Raw genomic sequence first — 21608 nt, 5'->3', positions numbered from 1 at the left:
TATGCTTCAGCTTGTTGGTAAAAGAGCTTTTGCATGCTAAAGGCCACCACTTATGCCATGTACAGGTAAGTGGCACATTGGTTAGCTAAAAGAATGAAAAAAAATGTTATCCTGGTAAATCTAAAACCAATTATTTGAGAGAAATTACTGACAATAATGGGAACACAACAATAGTAAACCTTCAGCCTTCAGTGTGCTGAGCTTAAAAGAATTATCTTTTGACACTCTTAAAAGCATTATACCCCCTTTAATACTGAAATACGTGGATATGCAGAGACATATCTTTACCATGCCTAAATCTAATCTTGGTGTCATTTTATGGATCTACTTGGGTGCCTAACTCCTGAGTAAACTTGTGTCTAACACATTTCATAAACAGATTATTCTCTACATTTATCTCTAAAGGTGGCATTTATCTCTAATGTCAGTAGAAAAAACACAATGTCCTCATGAGGAGAGTCTTTATACAGAAAGTCAAATGTTCAAGCTACTGTGAACTCTTCTACATGCTAAACCAGTAAAAGTATCAATACTGCTCTATCACAACCCTGTTAAGTTCTACAAAGATTGTCATCTTCCAGGAAAAAAAAAAACCGTTTAGCAGTGGAAGAATACTGACGTTCCTAAAAGCTGAAATGTGCATTCTGAGGGAATTGAATTCACCCTTTGATCAGGAGTACAAATTTCTCTTATGATTTCTTCACAATGAATCTGTAAACTGAATGAAGTATAACACTAACCTGCTCTACTTTCCATCTTCAACTCAGGATACTTTGGAGATTCTCAGCTATGGTGAATTGTGGTTTAGATTCTTCTTTTGTTTTGAAATATAAGGAAATGACCCTGAGGTTGCAGACTGTGAGATTTTCATGCACTTGTTTACCGAATACTGACTAACACTGCAATCTCTGGAGGTTAAAGGTAATTTCATTGATGAATTCATTCATTAACCAATTCACTCATTAACTCATTTGCTCAGCTCCTTAGGAACTGCAATGACAGCACTGTCTCCTGTTGAGGAATAAGTAATATTTGCATTTCTAGCCATAAATTAAAATGTGTCAAGAAACTATTTGAATAAACTAATTTTGCAAAGAAAAAGGAAGCTTCACAGTGCAGCAAATGCAAAAACTAGCTTCACAAATAGATCAACTATCTATTGGATATTAGAGCATAGATGATGTTTAGTTTTAGACAATAAAATGCTTCTCTCTTACCTCTGCTGTATCAAAATTGTGCCCAACTAGATTAACATGAATGTACCAGTTTTCCCTGCTTCTCTTTGGAATTTGCACACTTGGTTAAATAATGAAGAAACAGCTACTTAATCATTTGGAGAACAAAATATTTCAAGGATAAAAAACTGCATTCTACAGTAGACCAAAATGTATTTTAACACTTTTCTCCAGTACGTTTCTGCTATTTGGTGAAAATAGAATAAAATGAAGAAATTTTGGCAAGGCCATATATCAATGCATCAGGCTGCACTTGTTTTCCAGCAAATATTCTTGATTCACTGCATATTGTACAGCTTCAGTGGCTGTGAAATTTCTTATTTGCACAAAGTCTCAGATTGGATCTATGGTGTATACTGAAATTACCAAGTTTTCTAGGTTTCATTACACTGTATATGACTTAACCTTGGAACACTGGAGTTGATGCTGGCGTCCCCTATCTTTGAAATGGCATGCTTCTTCAAGATTATAAATCCATATTCAACTTAGTGGCCCAAGGGGAAGATGGGAATGGGGTATTGTGATCCTTTCAGAATGATCCTTTCAGAGCTAATTGCAAGAAAAAGCATCTGATTTTTACCTAAAAGAAACTGAAACCAAAATTAAAAAGTTTCAATAACCGCAGGAAGAGAAAAATGAAATTTTTTTATTCCCAAGCCTCTGAAATGTCAGTTCTGCATCTTTTAATACTACAAAGGCTATCTCATAAAATCGTAATGCCCCTGCCCCCACCCAAATTTGTAGTTAGTAAGTCTGAAATAAATGACATTTATTTTAGAAGTATTTAATATCTACAAGAAATAAAGAAAAGGCATAAGTGTCAGAAACATTCATTCTTGCCTTCTGTAGTGCGGACTTATTGGTAAATTGTAACAAACTAGGAAATTTTAGCAAGAATTGATAAAATTTTAAGCATGGTAATTTAGATCACTAGAAGTCAATTATCAGCCTCTATAATTACCATCAATCCATTTTGTTTCATATCCCAACACAATCAACTTTAATTTTTAGGTTTTTTTGTAGGCACACAGTTGCCTAATCATATTTAAAATGGTAAAAACATTCATTTTGTGTGTAATCCACTATATTTCTTCCACAATCCCTGGAATAAAAACCTTATGCTGACATTTGTGAAATGGCAGGAGGAAAAATGCTGTAACTTTGGGTATTACTTTAGGTAATGACAGCAAGGCTTTTAAATACTTGCTTGCATAAAGGCTGGCCTTTTCTGTTCATATAAAAGTAATTTCTGTTGAACTTGGATCCACCCTTTAGTCATTATTGTTACCTGCATCTTTTCAAGTTATTTTTTCAGTGATGACTTTATGTTCATATGTCTGAGTTTGCTTGGCTTCATGCCCTAGGTCACAGCATATTTTATGTAATTTAAAGGGAAGAAATCATGGGAGACTAGCACAGTCATGTTTTAAATTCCTCTTTTAATTTAATGTTTGATTTGCCCCATTGACAGTAGGTTGATTATATGATCTGGCACTGTTAAAATCCTGGCAGCAGACTTTCTAATTTTTTTTTTTTTTTTAACTGGGCATCGTAGAAACCTTGAGCCAAAACTGTTCAGGTTTCTATCTTCCTTATGGTCTACTTTCACATGAAATCTGGGCTTCCTGCAGATGGTTACACCTCTGGCAAGGTTGTAATAAACCATCAAAAAACCATCACCTTAGGTGATGAACCAAGATGAACACACAGAACAAAACAGATGTGAAGCGGCTCAGAGAATTCTGAGATCATCAAGTCTCACCTGTGGCTGATCTCCACTTTGTCAATCAGATCGTAGCACTGAGTGGCACATCCAGTAATTTCTTTAGCAGCTTCAGCACCTCCCTGAACAGCCTGTTCAAATGCTTGACAACTTTTCCCATGAATAAATTCTTCCTGATGTCCATCCTGGACCTCCACTGGCACAACTTGAGACAATTTCACCTTGTCCTGTTACTTGCTGCCTGGGAGGAGAGACTGACCCTCACCTGGCTACACTCACCTTTCAGGGAGTTGCAGAGAGTGATAAGACCCTGCTTGAGCCTGCTTTTCTCCAGCATAAACATGCTCAGCTTCCTTAGACAGTCCTCACAGGATTTACTCTCTAGACCCTTCACTGACTCAGTTGGTCTTCCCTGGACTTGAGCTCACAGAAAACACTAAGGCTCTAAGAACCAGTCACAAATGTGCTTAGAAGAGGCAATTTTCCTTGTGCCCTATAGAGTTTTGTCCCAGGTGCAGCTGAGAGAGAGTAGGGAAGTCAGTTTGCAAAGTTGCTGTCTGGATGAAGAACAGGTTTTGAGGTTAGCTCAAGATGGTCTTTCAAGACACAAATAGCAATAGAACAATAAGAGGGCAAACCTGTTGCAGACAGTATGGATGGGTAATTAAAGCACTTTGAAATCTTTAGATGTGAGCATACATTTTAAAAATAAGTAGACCAAGTGAGTAATGAAATTCCATTGGGTTGTAAATACTATTTTTCTGCTTTTTAAACTTAGCTTTCTTAAAGCTGATTTTTACTTCATTTTCATCTGCATTTAAACATTTACATAGCTATGTTCTATATAGTATGTTGATTGATACAAAAATTATTAACTGTTCAACAATACAGATAAATTATTCTTCACAGATAAACGCTGCTGAGTAACAAATACAATAAGAATATTTTCAGTTCAACAGCCACCTCTGTGGTGTTCTTAGACTGGTTGAGAATCCTACAGCCTACCTCAATTCTTATTCTGGACCATAGTGTGAACTCCTTTGGATGCACAGACACCCAGAATGATGCAGATTGAGTGTCAGCCACAGGCATACAGATCTGAACACTCAGCAATAACCCTGTGTATGGATATGTTACTGCCCTTTGAGGAAGCTGTAAGTGCAGTCAGAATGATATGTTACTCTATCCAGATAAGATATAGACCCCAGCTTTGGAAGGTTAAATAAACACGGCAACATTTAGCTACTGCTCCCAGCCCACTTAGTGTTTGATACAAAAAAGAAATCAAGGGGACAGTGCTTTTAATAGAGATTTCTGTAACATACCTCCACCAGAGGTGAAAAACAACAGTGGTTCTACAAGTTGTTGATGCACCCTGGATTTCAAAATCCGCTCCACCATTTCAGTTTCCCACTCTTACTGATCAGCTCTTTAATCATATAAACAAAATTCCTTCCTTGAAAGATGAAACAGGTGCTTGCAAACACTGATGTATGCATAGATGCATATGAAAGGAAAAGGTCATGGACTCTTCTTTAGGTCTCAAAACCTCTAACTTGAGCAAGAGTCCTTATTTTTAAATCTGTGTTTACCTAGAAGAGTTACACAATTATGTGTATACAACAGTATAGAAATCCAGAAAATCTCCAAGTCAACAAGTACACAGTAACAATCACACTGCTATAGAAAGTATAGCCCTTTATTCTTCAGGAATCTGAAGGCTTAGTAGCAGGCTCTCAGAGTCTGTTTTGCTATGGAATTAAACTCACTAGGATACTTTAACATGAACTCAGTTTTATGTCACTGAATTAATGTATTTTTGCCACGTAGTGCATTAAATATATACAATCAATTCTTTACTAGAAACCAAAAGGGATGGGAACTAATTTGTTCTTTTAGTACCATGACAGGGCAAGTACTACAGATTATGGGGTAAATGCATCAAATAGAGATGTAAACCACCAGCAGAATGCACTGCTGCACCAATAATATCAGTAACTATGTTAAAAACCAGCTGCAAAAATACAGACAGCAAATGTTAAAATGAGATGCAATTCTCCATGTTGGCTGCAACTGAAATTAGTAAGAACCTTCATTGGTTCAAAACCTTTGAAACTAGAGTCTCAGTTTAGACATGTGCTGCTGATGCTGCATAAGACCAGGCATTATTTGTAGTTTCCACTGTGAAAGTTCAAGTTTTGGATCACAAAATTCCACATAAAAGGAGGGGAAAAAATTGAGAACAGACCATTAGTGTCATGGTGGACACCAAATCTTCCAGATACGATCCTAGAGTTTGAGAAGACAGAAGGGAGTATCAGAAAGCACGTGTATGTTCTGCTGCTGAAGAGGGAGAATTAGAACTCAGCTCCAGGGTTTTACTCCCATCCTTTCCAGTAGCTGAGTCTCTGACATCTTGTTCATCTGCAAAATGGGTAGGCATCTCACTGAGATGTGTGTCTTTACAGTTTCCAAGTTGATTGAAATTAATGTTTCCAAGATACTTTGAGGACTTCAGATTGAAAGAATTATTCATGAGATTAATTATTGGTAGTAGTGATTTTGTTGTAAATAACAAAAAAAATCCAAGTGGCAGAAATTTTAGCAAACATTTCAAGGAATCACAGAATGGATGAAGTTACAAGACCTCTGGAGAATGTTTTGTCCTCTGCAGTGCTTAAAGCAGGGTCAGCTAGAGCAGTTTGCTCAGTATCATGTCTAGTTGGGCTTTGACTATCTCCAAGGACAGAAATTCCACAATCTCTCTGGACAGATCTTGCCCCTGTTTGACTGCCCTCACAGCTGGTAAGTTTTTTCTTGTATTTAAGTGCATTTTCCTGTACTTCTGTTCATGTTGTTTCTTGTCCTTTCCCTGGATGCCACTGGTAAGAGCCTGACTTAATCCACTTCACTTCCCCATTCCCCCATTGATGAAGTTCCCCCAAAAGTTCTGTTTTCCTGGTAGAAAGAGTCCATCTCTTTATTACCTTAGACATCCTTTTCTGGACTTACTGTGGCATGGCCAAGTTTTTTTTCTACTAGGGAGCTCCAGATAGAATATCAGGTGCTTTAGTCTGAGGCTGTCAAACCCTTCAGGACAACACTTGAAAAATAAAGCTGAAATACACTCAAATCCATTGAGTGAGAAAGGGAGAGATAATAAGGCCAGCTCTGAGAAGAACTTTGCTTTAGAGCTCTGCAATGCTCATTTTCCACTGGTGTGTATGTATAAGAACTGGCACAGAGGATCAGAAAATTCTGGTTCTAATCCTGAATCTCCTATTTTATTTTACATTATCTTTTTCCATTAGTCAAAATCCGATTCCTTTTTTAGAGGAAATCTGCTCCTAACAAAGGCATCAGCCAATGACTGAATTCCTTTACAAACCACTTTAATTTTGACTTTACAGCCAAACTATTAAGTAAGTCACATAAATTCTCAACCTGGGAACAAACTGTCATTCTTCAGAAAGTTCATCTGTTTGTGTTTGGCTAACTGCATGGAAAATAAAAGCTTTGTCATGTCTTGGTATTTTTTTCTCTCCCTCCATTAGCATTCAGGTTGGTAACCCCTAACGAAAACTACAAGACTATTTGAGTGTCATTTTCACTGATTGCAATGAAACTATATCCCAGAACATGTTAATGATATAATTTTATAAAAATCCTAGACTGACAGCACAAATATTATTGCTGAGGACCATGAGTCTTAGTCCTTTATAGCATGTACAAAATATGCAGGTCTGTTTTTCCTGCAACTTAAGTTACACAATTGTGTTTGACACTAAAACCCAGCCAAGGTCCCTACTTTTATGATCAAAAGACTACTAGCTTATGATATCTGGGTGGAGCATCTGACTGTGATGGATCTGCCTGGATGCCAGGTGCCCACCAAAGCTGTTCTGCCACTCCCCTGCTCTGTCAACTGGTCAGGGGAGAGAAAACACAAGGAAAGGCTCTTGGGTCCAGATAAGTCAGGAAAAGATCACTTACCAATTACTCCCACAGGTGAAATACAGTCAACTTTGGGAAATAAGTTTAATATATTACCAATCAATTCAGAGTAAGATAATGAGATATAAAAGTAAAGATGAAAGCACTTTCCCCAAGCCCCTCCCTTCTACCCAGGTTCAGCTTTACTCTCAGTTTCTCTACTTTCCCCACCCTCAGCCCCTGCCGTCAGGGTAGGTGGATAGGGAGTGGGAGTTGTGGTCAGTTCATTCCACAGGAAAGATTCCTCACACGCTTCCACTTCTCCTGTGGGGTCTCTCCCATGGGAGACAGTCCTCCACAAAACTTCTCCTACTCAATATGACTGTTTCCCATGGACTGCAGTTCTTCATTAACTGCTTCAGCATGGGTCCCCTCCACAGAGTGCAGTCCCTCAGGCACAGGCTGCTCCACTGTGGGCCCCTTGTGGGGTCACAGGTCCTGCCAAGGAACACTGCTCCAATGTGGGCAGCTCTCTCCATAGGCCACAAGTCCTGCCAGGAGCCTGCTCTAGCACAAGCTTCCCATGGGGTCACAGCCTCCTTCAGGCACATCCACCTGCTCTGGTGTGGGCTCCTCCAGGGGCTGCAGGTGGATCTCTGCTCCCCCTTGGACCTCCAGGGGCTGCAGGGGCACAGCTGCCTCACCATGGGCTGCACCTCAGGCTGCAGGGGAATCTCTGCTCTGGCAGCTGGAGCAGCTCCTGCCCCTCCTCCTTCACTGACCCTGTGTCTGCAGAGCTGTTCCTCTCACACACTCTCACTCCTCTCTCCCTCTCCCTCACTCCCTGTATGCAGCAGTTTTCATTCCAGATGTGCTGCCACTGTCGCTGATGGGCTCAGCCTTGGCCAGTGGTGTCCATCTTGGATCTGTCCAGCATTAGCCCTGCTGGATGTGGGAGAAGCTTTTGCCAGCTTCTCACAGAAGAAGCTGTAATTCCACCTGTCACTCCCTGCTACAAAACCCTTCTCACACAAAACCAATACACTGACTAAGGACATTGTGAATTGACAAAATGGGTTCTCTGCCAGCTCTACCATGGCAGCATAGAGTAAGAAAATACTCATCCTGGTTGTTGTAATGATTAATGTACCATCCCTCTTCTCAACCCAGCAGATGAGGTTTGAATCAGAGACAGCTGATAGGAAACAAAACTGTTTTCAAATAATTCCATTCTACACAGTGTTATTAACCTTTGTTGATGGAGTCAGGATATGATGAGTGGCTTGGGACATTGCTTATCCCTTACACCCTCAGCTGCTGAATATTTCTTGGCCACTGATAACACTTTATGCCCTTGAATACAGTAAGTCTGTCATTTTGTGAGGAAAAAAGCGCTCTTAGTTACAATTTTGCAATACTGACTCAACAGAAGTTAAGCTCTGAAATGCGTCAATAACGCATGATTAAACCTGAGACCAGCCTGGAAGAAAAAACAAGTTTTTCCATGCAGTGGAACTAAAAAAGCTTGATTTTCTAAGAAGTTATTTCACCTTGCCACTTTAACACTAGCTTCCTTCTTCCTGATATCCTCTATTATACTTCACTGGCCAAGAGACTGAAAGGCTATGGCTGGGCTGCAGAGAAACTTATGTCAATAGGTTCTTCCTACACAAGTTGGCTTGAATGGCTAGCATACATATGCTGACAGTCATACATATGTAGACAGGTTTTTGCCAAAACGAATCTCATGTTAAATAAATTCTGCACAATCTTCCTTTCACATTACCAGAAATATTAATTAGAGATTTCTGTTCCATTTATTTGACAATTTTCAGAAAAAAAATATTTGTATTAGCTTTGGGAACTTTAACTACTTTTATAGAAGATTTATACTAGACAACAGTATAAAAAATATTTGAAGGAACGGGCCTATAGATTGTGAGATCAGTTAATCTCACGTGCCTAGTAAACCAATAGGAATTTCATGTTCCAAATATCCAATAATTATTTTTATGTTTAATTTTATTTTTTCTGGTAAGTTTGTTACAGTGTTTCTGTTCACTCTGATCATGCAGTTCTCTTTTTATGGGTTGCCACCTGAGTAAAGAGGGCATAGGCTTTTAAAAAACATGTGGACTACGAATTATTGTCTGACTTGGATAAGAATGGACTTGTTTGGTCATGTGCCTAGAAACCAGAGGATTTTCCTCATTCTAGCAAAATCAGTCCCAAATATCTTATTTCCTATGGCATTTACTAATCTAGGCTAGAATTGTTTTCTGGTCCTCTTTTTTACATTCTGGCTGAGAATGCAAGAGTTAAAGTGACAGGAAAAAAGTATAACCAAGACTGAGTCTAACTATAGGTTCATCTTTAAGGTTCTTGAATGGGAAGGAATGAGGTTTGCTTGATCCTTGCTCAAATTTTCTCTTTATTTTAGTGGCAGCTTAATGTAAAATACATGATGAGATATGAGGGAAGGAAACAGAATACTTAAGAATAGTAATGCAAAAGAATGTGCAGGATACACTGGATCTGAATGATGTGAAAAATTACTTGCTGTTGAATTGGCAGGGTGATTGAGACTGATACAGAAGTTAAGGAAGAACATGAACAACAAAGAGGTTCACGTGACTGATTAGGAACTTTGGGCCTTGCCTAGCTTGCTCTGCTGGTGACAAATTCACAAAGAAATGTCAACGAGACAGGCCAGTAGTTTTGTTTGGACAAAAGTCAGATGGAAAGATTTGGAGTTGTAGATTCTTTGGCAGTCACTACAGAGAAGACAGATGGGGTTGTCTATTCAGATGAATGCAGAATATGACGTGGAGGGAGAATGAAAGAGGATCAAGAAAAGACCTCTGCAGAGAAAGAAGTGAGGACATGCTGTAGCAGAATTGTGGAAGACAAAGGTAAAAGGAAAACTATCTCCTCTTGTGTGTGTCCGTACATGTAGGCATGCAGAAGGGACGCAAGGCAGAGATAGAAAAGACTGTGGTAGGGAAAAAGGCATCAAATTAGTCACATTTGTAATTTTTTTTTAGAGAGAAATAATCAAATACTTGGCAATTAATTGATATTTCACACGTTGCATATTAAACATTGAAAGTTTGCATATAAGGACTTGTAGTGTTGCCATCCTGAAATTAGCCAACTATTTCTGTTTGTCAAATTAGACTTGCGGAAGCATGTATTTGTTTAACTTTCTTTCCAAAAGAAATGTCCTAAAACAATGTTCTAAAAATGTTCTTCAAGAGTAATCAATATTGTTTGTCTGAACACAGGTAAGAAAGCCAAAAAAGTTCGGTGACCTAGATTTACAACAGTTGTTTAATGTGGAATATGGAAAACCAAGTACACATTTGTTTAGAACTACATGAAATCCTGTGAACATTTGCAGCTTAAATGTTTGAGTAAACAAACCTGCAAGGTTAAGAAGCATGACATCCATATATTCTCCTGCATGTGTTGAATTACACTAAGTTAGATATGACAGGTAAATCTTATTGCCAAGACTTAAAAGATCAGCTAAGTACAAGCTACTTCTTACTGAGAGCCCTGTTAATGAAGGATTAAAAAAGCAGAGGTAATTGTGTGGGACATGCACAGAGGAATAATTTAATTCAGGAAATGCTGAACACAGAAAAAGACTCTGTATGGATGCAGATTGTAAAAAAATGCACTAAAAATTGAAAACAAAAGCAGAGAGACCCAGCAGTGCCACTTAAATTTCATGGGACCTATTAAGGTTTAGCAGAACAGCACAAACCTACAGAACTAAAGAATAATTAATGCAGAAGAATCTCTAATCCATCCTCTGCTGAAGGCACTTACCTGAGACCAGTACATGAGACCAGAACATGTTGCTCTGGGTTTATCTATTCACAGCATGAAAATCTCAAAGGATGGGTTCTGCACAATGTCTCTGAGGCAGCATGTTCCACTGCCTGACTGTCCTTAGGGTGACCAAGCAGTACCTGATACTCAGTGAGAACCTCTCTTGTTTCAACATATGCCTCTTGTCTGTTGCCTACCATGCAGAGCCTGCCCTCATCCTCCCAGTGACTTCCCTGCAGTTCCTGACTGGAATACTGCCTTCAAAATGGAGGCCTGTATTTTTCCTTTCTGCTTATAGCTCTACCGTACCTTTGTCCCTGTCTGGTAGTAATCCAAACCCTTTACTTTCTTGGAGCACTTTTCTGAATTTTAGGCTGTCTTTATGATGCCTATTAATTGTATATTAATTAAATTTATTTAATTAATAAATTAATTAAAATGCAAATTAATTGTATATTAATTCTATTATGTTTGTTGCCCTTTTTCCATCTTGGAAGCAAATGAAAAGTGTGAAATGAAAAGGACAGGTCCTTCAGTCACATTTGGCTAAGTGTGAACAATCTAGGAAAAAAAGAAAAAAGCACTTGACCTGCATGAAAAAGGGTATGCCAGCACCCTAAAGGTGCAACCTAATATGAATGTCTATATTTCTATAAAAGGAAACAAAATTGAAATGCGTAATGAAAATGAATTCAAATGAGCTACTGCTTTTTCTTCAAAACAGTCCTAACTTGAAATGATAATTTTAAATTTTTTTTCTGGAATAAGTGTTATTAAATTAAAAAAAAAATCATCAGTTTCCATAGAACTGTCAGCTAGGACAGCAAACAGATCTAACCCCCCCCCCCCAGTAAAAAAAAAAAGTTATGTGTGAGACAATTACCAAGTCATATATTGACACTGAATTATTCGCCTTGTTACACTGTGTATTTCGACTTCCCTCTGTTCATATTGCATGTGTCTGGATGCAGTTAGAAATCCACTTAGTTGCAAATAAGCTAGGTGGTCTCAGTAGGGAGGAAATACAGTACCAGGGGTTCAGCAAAGACTATGAGCCAGCCTGTGGGCCCTCACACTCTCAGGGCAAATGGCTGATAATGAAACAGCCTTTAAATCAGGGATTTTGTTATAGGCTCAGGAAAGGATTACACATTTTGACTGGTGCAATATTATCAGCCTTCCCTAGCCAGTTTGGGATGAACATTCCAAAAACCGCACAAGAACAAGCAGCAAAAATCTCCAACAATCCACTGCTAAAACAAAACCTATTCAAACTTTGTGCGCAGAAGAAATAGTTCAAGAACATTTTGTGCTTGGCATGATGCTGCTGCCTGTCATTACAGATGAAAAAGATTAGGTGGCAATGCATTTTTCTCTGTCACTTTCATGAGAGCTGCATGTTCCCAGTGCTAGTTAATGTCCTTGTCTCCTGTTAGAGGAGGTGCCACATGGCCTCCTGGCCTGTTAGAAAGAGACTGTTTTCCTCTTCAATAACATCACTGACAACAACTGTTAAGCTTTACAGCTATTGAAATGAATGCAGTTGTGTCAATAACAAATTATCGGTTCATTGTTCTTAGCCCTTAACGCTGGAGATAATCTCCCCAAGGCCCTGTGAACACATCTATAATTCTCTTCATGGTGGCAAGAGGCTGATGTTACTTCCTTCAAGAATGGATACAATCAAGGTTGATGTGTAAAGACATGCCTTGCCCTTAGCAACAGAAAATAGAGTAAGGGTTTGAAATTCTCATACGCTTTCCCACTTTTTTTTTCCTTTTTTTTTTTGGTTATGCAAGGCATAAGCCTCGCAAGTTCCACTGATGTTTTTGTGTTTGTATGGGAAGTGCAGTGCCTTCTTCCTCACACAATATGAATATATAAGTACCTTGTGAATACATGGGAAAAACTAAACAAGTTCCACTCTGAATCAGAATGTATTCTAGAACATGCGAAAAGTAAGATAATTTTATTTTAAAATAAAACATGCTGTTTATATGCAATAACTCTGGAAATAGGCTTAGAAAATTTCTAATATTATAATGCAGCAGAGCTCCAGTTGTACCTGCAGTGATTAATCTGATTTGAAGATAAAAAATATTAATCTCCCTAGTTTTATGTATAAACAACAGAAATGAAAACCTGAATGCAAATTCTTAGAGTGTTCCCTTCATCACAATAAATAGACCAGTAAGATTTCTTGGGATTCCTCTCTTGAAAATATTTACCTTCCCTATTTTTGAATGTCAGTAACTATGTACTTATTCTTTCCATTCTGTGGTTGCAATTTCCTATGCTATATCTTCTGAAAAGGTACTTATTGCATCAGCTGATCTAATTTTTCAGATGCTTCCCCTTATTCAGATAAATGAGGAACTTTTTATACAAATAAGTGGAGAAAATGTACATCTCTTTAGTAAACAGCTGATTTCAACCCCATGGAGGTAATTCCAATACAAAAATTTTAAAAAGTCTATACAGCTTACAATTTTCCCAGCCAAATTTCACAAAAGCTTCACAGCTTCTCTCACACCTCATCAACTGTACAGAAATTACCATTATTTCCATCTTCTGTGATGGCACAGTGAGTGAAATACATTGAATACAGCTGAAAATAAAACCTGGAAGGTTATTTCATTTATCCCAGCTTTTATGACTATATTTACTTTTTAATTTTAACACTGTATGTATTTTTTCCTGTTTAAAAAAAGAAAGATGAAGTAAAAACATAACCTTTCCTTAAAAAAAAAAAAATACCATCTTTTGCAGTCTGTTTTTAGGATGATGCACAGTTAGGTTTTTAAGAATTAGAGCAAACTCATGCAAGCTGTCTTTGCACAGCATACTATTCTTAAACGAGCTGCTAACAAAAACGTTGTGTAACGTTGCATTTTTACACTTTATTTTTCAAACTTCATGTTGAGATGCATTCCTCTAGTAACAGCTTAAAAACTGAGAAGGATCAAGTAGAAAATCACAAACTAAGAAGGAGTTCGGAAGAACTTGTAGAAGAAATAACTGTTGATGAAAGTATTCTTGTAAGCCAACAATGATGACACTGAGAGTTTCACAAAAACCTCTACAAAAGAAATAAACCTGAATATCACAAAACTCAGATTATAAATTTAAGTCTTCACTGCCTGTCCCAGCGAGATGAAGTATTAACTTGTCTCTTGAATGTTTTTTATGCTGTGGAAAGAAGTGAAAGACAAAGTTTATGTTGACCTAAATGTATTTGATGGAAAGAACAGTAACAATGATCTTGACACAGGATAGCACAAAAGAGCAGAGCCACAGGTTAGGGATGGGGTTTGTGGGTAACTGCAGCAGCGCTTAACAGCCCTCAAGGGTGAGGACAAGGTGCTTAAATACTCTTCAAAGAAATAAAGAGCCTGAATGCACTGACTGCAGAAGAGGGAGAAAAAGGAAAAGAAGCTTAGTTTAAGCAGATTCTATGCAGTACCTGTTTTCAGTAGCTGGATTTTTCTGTAAGGAAAAAGAGTCTTTATATTTTGAACCATTACTGTGTGCATAAAATAGAAAATTCCAGGTGTCATTTTTGCAACTAGAGAGGAGGCATTGCTGAATTCAAACCTTCAACAGTTTTATGCTTTGCTGTATCAACGTGCCCTAGATAAAAGTAAGCACTATTTACTTAAACCATAAGCTGACTACTGACCACACACAGACTTCTGTTAATGACTTACACATCCAGGAAAGAAAGGCCTCAGGTATATGTACATCAGCAGTGTACAGCAAATTTGCGATAAATTCTGCGGCCATGAGGTAATAAAGAAAGTATTTTCTTTCACTCTGTGACTCTAAAGAACCAAAACCCTGTTCAGTCAAAACATTCACCTGCCTGGTCTCACCAATCCTGGCTGCTTTACAGGACAGCAAGCAGTCCTGCTCCATCACAGGATAATGTGCATCCAAGAGGTAAGAATGAGAAAAAAACACCAGCTTGTCTTGGTTATCCCAATGCCTTACTGGCTCAAACAGACCATGTACACAAACACAACTCTGAAAGCACAACAGCAGATCAAATTAAGGAAGCTATGGGAGAAAACACCAAGAAAAGACATGTAGAAGGCAGATGTAGATAAAAAAGTATACTTGACACTAAGAGCTGAGGTTGATTGTAGCCTAAAAAAATGACATAAAAAAGTAAATCTCAGCAGCAGGGAATTCTGTGATGTAGATGCAAACTTCAGCCCTTCGCACAGCATGAAAGAAGACTGCCGCCTAAAGCACAGAGCTGAAAAATGTTCCGTCTAAAATGTTACATGTAGACATAATAATTGTTGCTGTTTTTAAAATTTCAAAAGATTTGCTTTAGGTTTTATGCAACCAGTATGGGATTAGGTCACAAATGCATTGATCCATTCAGTTTAATCTTTTTTGAGTTTTTCCCAAAAAATCACTGAAGATTATGCAGAAGAAAACTGCCTCAGTGCAGGAACTCTTTCATCTCTGAATCTAGATGTTTGCCAAACAGGTGACCATGAAACTACATAAAATACTGATGAACAAACAAACTTGATATTTTGTAACATATTTAATTTTTACTACCATGACATGAGAAATTTCAAGCATTCTTCTTTCCTACAGAGAGCCGGCACACAGAAAATATGAACAAAACATGGGGAAGCTGCTAAGAGAAAAAAAAAGATTGCTTTTAAATAAAGGTGGCATCATTAGAGACAAAGTACTCAAGTCCCTGGACACCACACCTTCCTAAAATCCTTGGAAATACCAGGATCCTGCTAACCATGGTTTTATTTAAAGAGAACTATCAATAAAGGATGAAATAGGACTCACCCAATATGTGTGTATTGATATGTACACACATATGATATATATGATTCTAGACATTCCAGGTCTTTATTCAAAAATTATCTTCTTCTATTCTGCTTGAATATGCTGATACTCTTATTAATGAGACAACCAGGAAAAATATGGATCTTATCTAAAATACTTAAGATTGCTGTGATGCAAGATCAGGATATCTGATCTTAGATGAAGATATATTTATCTATATACTAACATAGAGAGATAGGTAACTGAGCTTCAATTAAAATAACAGCTACTTACTATAACAACTGCTTCATCATATATAATGATGAAACAAAGAGCTTTTGTTTCCTGATAAAGCATATTTTATACAATCCTGAAGAGGAAGAGATATTAATTAGGTTTGTTTCCACTTGTCCAATAATTTTGCTGACTTTAGATCTCAAATACTGATTGTATTCCACTGTGTTATAGGTTGTACATGTGGGAGGAAAAGCTGGAGCAAATGCAGGGAACAGAGGCTCAGCAGGTGGGTAAAGGCACAGATTAAGTCCCTCCTGCAGCTCCTGCTGTTAATGCTTAAGAGGCAAGAAGGTCTCCAGCTTGTGAGATAGCTGGGGCTGCCAAAGAAAGAGCTCAAGGAGACTGGTATGTGATGGGGAGATTGGTGCTCTATTACTGCTCCACTTTTACATTTGGTTGGACTTGATGCTGTAGGTCTTTTCCAATCTCAGAGATTCTGTGATTCTATGATACAGATCCCAGTGATTGATCTGCAAATCTCAAGGACACAATAAAAAATTACTTTGGGTCAGGAGCACTCCTAAATAATGAATACATAATAATAAATACTCCCAGTATTTTGTAACTGGGAAAAGAGGAGCTATACTGTTGGTATGAACTAGACATGTTTTCAGCATGCTAAGTAGAGACAGTCTTTCTAGACATTCCAGGTCATTATTTAAAAAGTCATCTGCTTATATTCTGCTTGATTATACTGATACCTAATAATGAGACTACCAGGAAAAATATGGATCTTATCTAAACTACTTATAATTAATATTAGCGTGAGGCAAGATCAGGATATCTGATCTTAGATGCATATTTGAAAGAGAAAAAATTTAATTTTGATGAGGCCTGTCTTATCCACTCTCTTTACAATTAAGCTAGATATTACAACCCATGTGACAAAAGAAGCACTGGATTTGAAGCACTCTTACAAAAGAGGAGTGGGTGCACCAACTGGAGCTCAGACACACTCTAACAAGTGAAACTGCAAGAAGCCTGAGTACCCTGTAAGACTATGTATATAACCTGCAAAAGTGTCTGCAGCAACTATTTCTGTCAAAATCAGTGTTATTGACAATGAAAAATGGCAATCCTAAATGGAATAGGAAAAAAATTACCAGGAATTTACACAGTGAACACATATATTTAATTTCTTCAGAAACTCTATTAATTACAGATTTACTCCTTCCATGACATTGCCAGAGTCCACTCTTAATGATGAACACCAAATTCAGTACTAAAATTTTCCATGAATCCTGAAAAAAGATCTACAGCTTTGAAACATAAAATAAAATTAATTCCAAAATAAAAGACATTGGTGCCTTCATGTTTTCCCGTGTATAGTGCAAAGCCTTGATTTGATTTATTTGTGTTTTAGCTCAGTCTTTCACTGTCTGTGAATGAAAGCCCATGATTTTTCCATTGAAAGAAGGATACAAGAAAAGACAATGACACTGGTGATTAGCAACCACAGGCAATTAAGTCAACTAAACTTTGTAATAATCATGTAAAGGATCAGCAATAATGAACTTTGTTTTTAATCAATGCCTTAACACTACTATGTTACAGAAAAAAAACTCATATACATCCTTCTTTTATAAATTACTGCACTTTCTCAAATCATTATCTTATCCCTAACCATGGCCAGTAATAAAAATATGGCAAGCAGTCATCTAAGTTAAATATTTAATTATTTTACCTTCTATAGCAACCCCATGGACAGAGTAATCTCTTCTGTTCTGCATTGTCTATATTCAGTATATAGACAAATCTCACTGAATTTAGCATTAGCAGAAGATATACATCTGACACCTGACTTCTACACAGTAGTTTTCTACTAAATTGGGCAAAATATAAAAATCCCATAAAAGTCAAATTAACAGTTTTCAATGAAACAGAATGCCTGAAAACCTCACACAATTAAAGACAACCAAAATTACAGTTTGATAGAAGATGAAGGATATTCCCCGATGTCACTGCCACTTATGCCAACGTTAATTGGAGTGATTCTAGCATAATAAGTAGCAATACATCTTCAAACAAGAACAAAAATGTGATGCAAGAAAATGCCTCACAAATTATAAAAGAAACCATGTGAGAACTGCACACATAACACATAATAACACATTCAATATCATCCTTGAAAACAAAACTGCATCTAATTTGCTAATTAGAATGGCATTTCAAACAACATTTTAAGCTAGCAAAGTTCTTTTCAAATCATCAACCTCCTTCTCATTCTGAAGAATGGTAACTCACAAAAGTTAACTGTGGAGCAATTATTTGTGTAATGGTTTACCAAGGGAACAACAGCTTCAATACTTTTATTTCAAGACTGGCCACACTTTGAATAATTGCCATAGCTGTCTTGAGTTTACTTGACAGATAAACTGAACAATTCATGCTAGTTAAATTTATCAGCAATTGGTTTCCACATATTGATTTAATGTTAGGGTTGCTGGGTTTTTTTTTTTGTGTTTACAGATATTTTACATCACAGCACATGTGGTCTAGGATCAAATTGCACCTCAAATTCAATTCTATTTTTCTCTAATGGTATAGCTGTATTCTACTGTAGTCCTGTGGGTCTGTAAACACACTAGAGCCATTGGTGACAACAGGCACACATTGTCCTGACTTTGCAAGTCTGCAGTACTGAGGCTTGTCAGGCTTACTTAGAAATTTTCTTGGTTGACCTGCATGTTTTGCAGGGCTTGTTTAGATGAAGAATTAATTTTTTGAATTTATTTAAGTTTTTGCTTTTCTTTTTCTGTATAACTCTAACTTTATATAGAATAGTAACATGTAGTTATTCTGATATGATGAAATATTTAATAATGGCACAATGACCCAGTCCAGAAGAATACAAGCCTGGTCTGATGCATGAATAAGGTCAGAAGATAAGGACAGAGGGTGCAAAGCAAAGTCAGGCATGAAAAGGAATTATGAGAAATGGGGGGCAAACTGACGCAATCCAAGGTCTGTAAACTACTTACCAACAGACTGTTAATGAAGCCCCACAATGAGCTGAGTAAAATGAACGTAATGAAGAACAATATCCAAAATACATAAACCCCAAAAGTAAATTTTAAACCATTGGACCAATGAGTAAATAGCAAAGTGCAGAAGATTAGCAAATATAGAAAAATGGCTCAAATTTTATCCTGGGGAAGGGAATGAGGAAAGCAATAACCTATTCCTCCTAGTGGAAAACAGCAAGTGACCACAGCATCAATATTTCACTCCTCTGAATAATCTGAATTACTTATTTGTCTGCTGCACTGCTCCCCTTTCACCTCTGCCTGAGGCAGACCTGATCATGCCATCATACTGTACACAGGAACAGAAAGCCCATGGCAAACATAGTGACATCATATAACTGAGTATTTCAGTTATAAGACAGAGATTACCTGCCTTTGAAGCATAGGGTTTTTTCACGGCATGTATATAGAACTGTTATATGTACATGCATGAGAAGAGGAGGCAAGGGATGTTTGTAAGATTTATATATGGAGCTCAGCAAACAGATAATTTCTAAACCTATTCAGTGTAATGCTTTCTCATGTGCACATCGTTCTGCTGGAATTGCTTATATAGTCATTTATCTGTTTCAGCATTCATTTGTAATAGTCTTCATAATATGTATGCCACCCTTTAGAAACAAGACATTTGTTGGTCTGGACTACTGACTAATGCATAGTTTAGTGTGATGTTGCTACAGCAACTAAAAAGATGCAATTACATGTCATATATAATTTACACGTTACTTAGAACATACAGCTTTCTAAAAGTCATTAACCAGACAGAAGTGCTGTGAGGGAGAAGACAAGGATATTTTAAAGCATTCTAAAATATTTTCCATTGTTCTGAAGGAGTAGAGAAGTAAATCAAAGTAATAAACAGCACAAATAAGAGTGAAGAATTTGAAAATAAGAGAGCATTCACCTTTAACATGATACCAGCATTTCTCAGGGTCCAGTTGCCAGAAGAACATATTTCTAGATCATGGACAAACACTAGACTTTCTACTTCAGTACTAAGTGAGTGTTTGTGGACCACGTCATAGTGTGAAGATATTTTTGCAGACCACACGTTGCCCATAGGAAAACAACTACTCTGTGAATGAAAGCTTGAGAGAATTCTAAAATGGGGTCTTGGTCTTCCTCCAGTGGACCTCCTTAGCAAACACATAAGTGTTCATTAAGGTAGTCTTGGTCCTCCATCCTCACATCCTCCACCTCTCATCCTCCCTGCAGAGACACAAACTAATATGAAAATGAAACCAGTATGTGTTTGTGTGGTGTTAGTGGTGGTAGTGGATAAATTTAGCAGACAAATTGGGACAATTCAAATTGGCAAATTTCATGATTTAGTGAAGCTATTTATGCATTGAGTTTGAAAGTGATCTCGAAAACATGCAGCTTGTAATGTCACTGCAAATAGAAAGTACCCATGATTGGGTTAAAATTTAAGATTTACCAAATGGGTGCACATTTTGGATACAAAAGTGAACAAAACATCTGGGAATGAGTCTGGGGATATTTTCCAGACCACAGCAGGAAGATTAATGAACTAAGTCTGTCAGGCTAAAATGGAAGCTTACTGAGGGACTGGATAAGGTTTTGATTTAAGAAAAAAGGAGAAGAAAGAAAAGCAGTAAAACAATCTATAGAGTGGATAAGCCTGCTGCTCATTGTCAAAAAGAGTGTAATTCTTTGCTTGTGTATAAACACTAGAGAGTTTCATAATTATGTAAAAAGGGAACATTTTGTACTGCCAACAAGAGAAGAAATTCTGTAATGGGAGGATGCCCAGTCTTTTTCTGAAGTACCAGAGGGTTTCTGGCACTCATATTTAGAAGAGAGGCAAGCTTCTGCACGTTCAACACACTCTGAGAGCACCAAACAGTAAAACCATTTGAGTGCCCAATGCTTACTATACTTTCCACAGCATCATCCTCCTGCACAGTGCTGCATTTCGGGGCTGGAGACAAAGAGAACACGAATCCAGCTGGACTACAGCACCTGCCTTGTTTTACTTAAGACATCTGTGGAGATAGGTTCAAGTTTTGAAAATGCTACCTTCTATGTGGACATCAGTGCCTACAGTCCATAAATGGGCTAGGTAAAAGTGCAAAACTAAAGTAAATAGACTATGAGTGTAATAAATGTCAGTACAGGGACAACTGGAAGAGGAGCGGAGAGGAAGAACTCTAGTTAAAGTCCTTGAGCCTATAACACACATGAATCATCAGTGTAATGTGATGGAGAAGAATACATGAAGGTCTGTAAATATGTACCCAGGAGGCAGAGGCAAAGCTTCTATTCACTCAGCTCCTAGTATCCTTTTACTGTGTTTCAAATAAATCTTCCAGGTATCAACTCACCTAGATTTGTAATTCAAAAACAGTGAGGTACAATTACCAGATAAATCCATCCAGCTGGGACACTCCTTCCTCCTGTCAAGGCATATTAACGTCACTGAGCTTATTGGCTCCTTCCCATCCTTTGTCTCACACACAAAGAAATCCCCTTACCTCTGGAACAATCAATCTGACGAACTTTAGCCAACCATGAAAAGAAGCAGAGCTGCAGGGAGTCTGTTGCATTATCACCTAATATGAAGGACAAGGACTCAAGACAGTGAGATAGATTATAGCTTTGGAAAGAAGGCACCCTTAAGGATGCCACAAAGGATAGGGCACCCTCCTGAGTCAGTGGTTCCTGAGCACCTGATCAGTGCTAGCACCATGCCTAGTCATGCTCTTACAGTGAAAACTCAACTGCAAGTCTTCCTGA

At 37.7% G+C, this 21608-nt stretch overlaps 1 protein-coding gene across 1 annotated transcript in view; it reads right to left on the bottom strand.

Annotated features, from left to right (window-relative positions):
- PRLR (prolactin receptor) overlaps positions 1-21608 on the bottom strand; it is a 98182-nt gene that overhangs the window by 23910 nt on the left and 52664 nt on the right. The window lies entirely within an intron of this gene.

This window comes from Vidua macroura, chromosome Z (assembly GCF_024509145.1).
Source record: "Vidua macroura isolate BioBank_ID:100142 chromosome Z, ASM2450914v1, whole genome shotgun sequence".
Lineage (NCBI taxonomy): Eukaryota > Metazoa > Chordata > Aves > Passeriformes > Viduidae > Vidua > Vidua macroura.
Note: the sequence above shows the minus strand (reverse complement) of the source record. Positions and strands in the feature narration are given on the sequence as shown.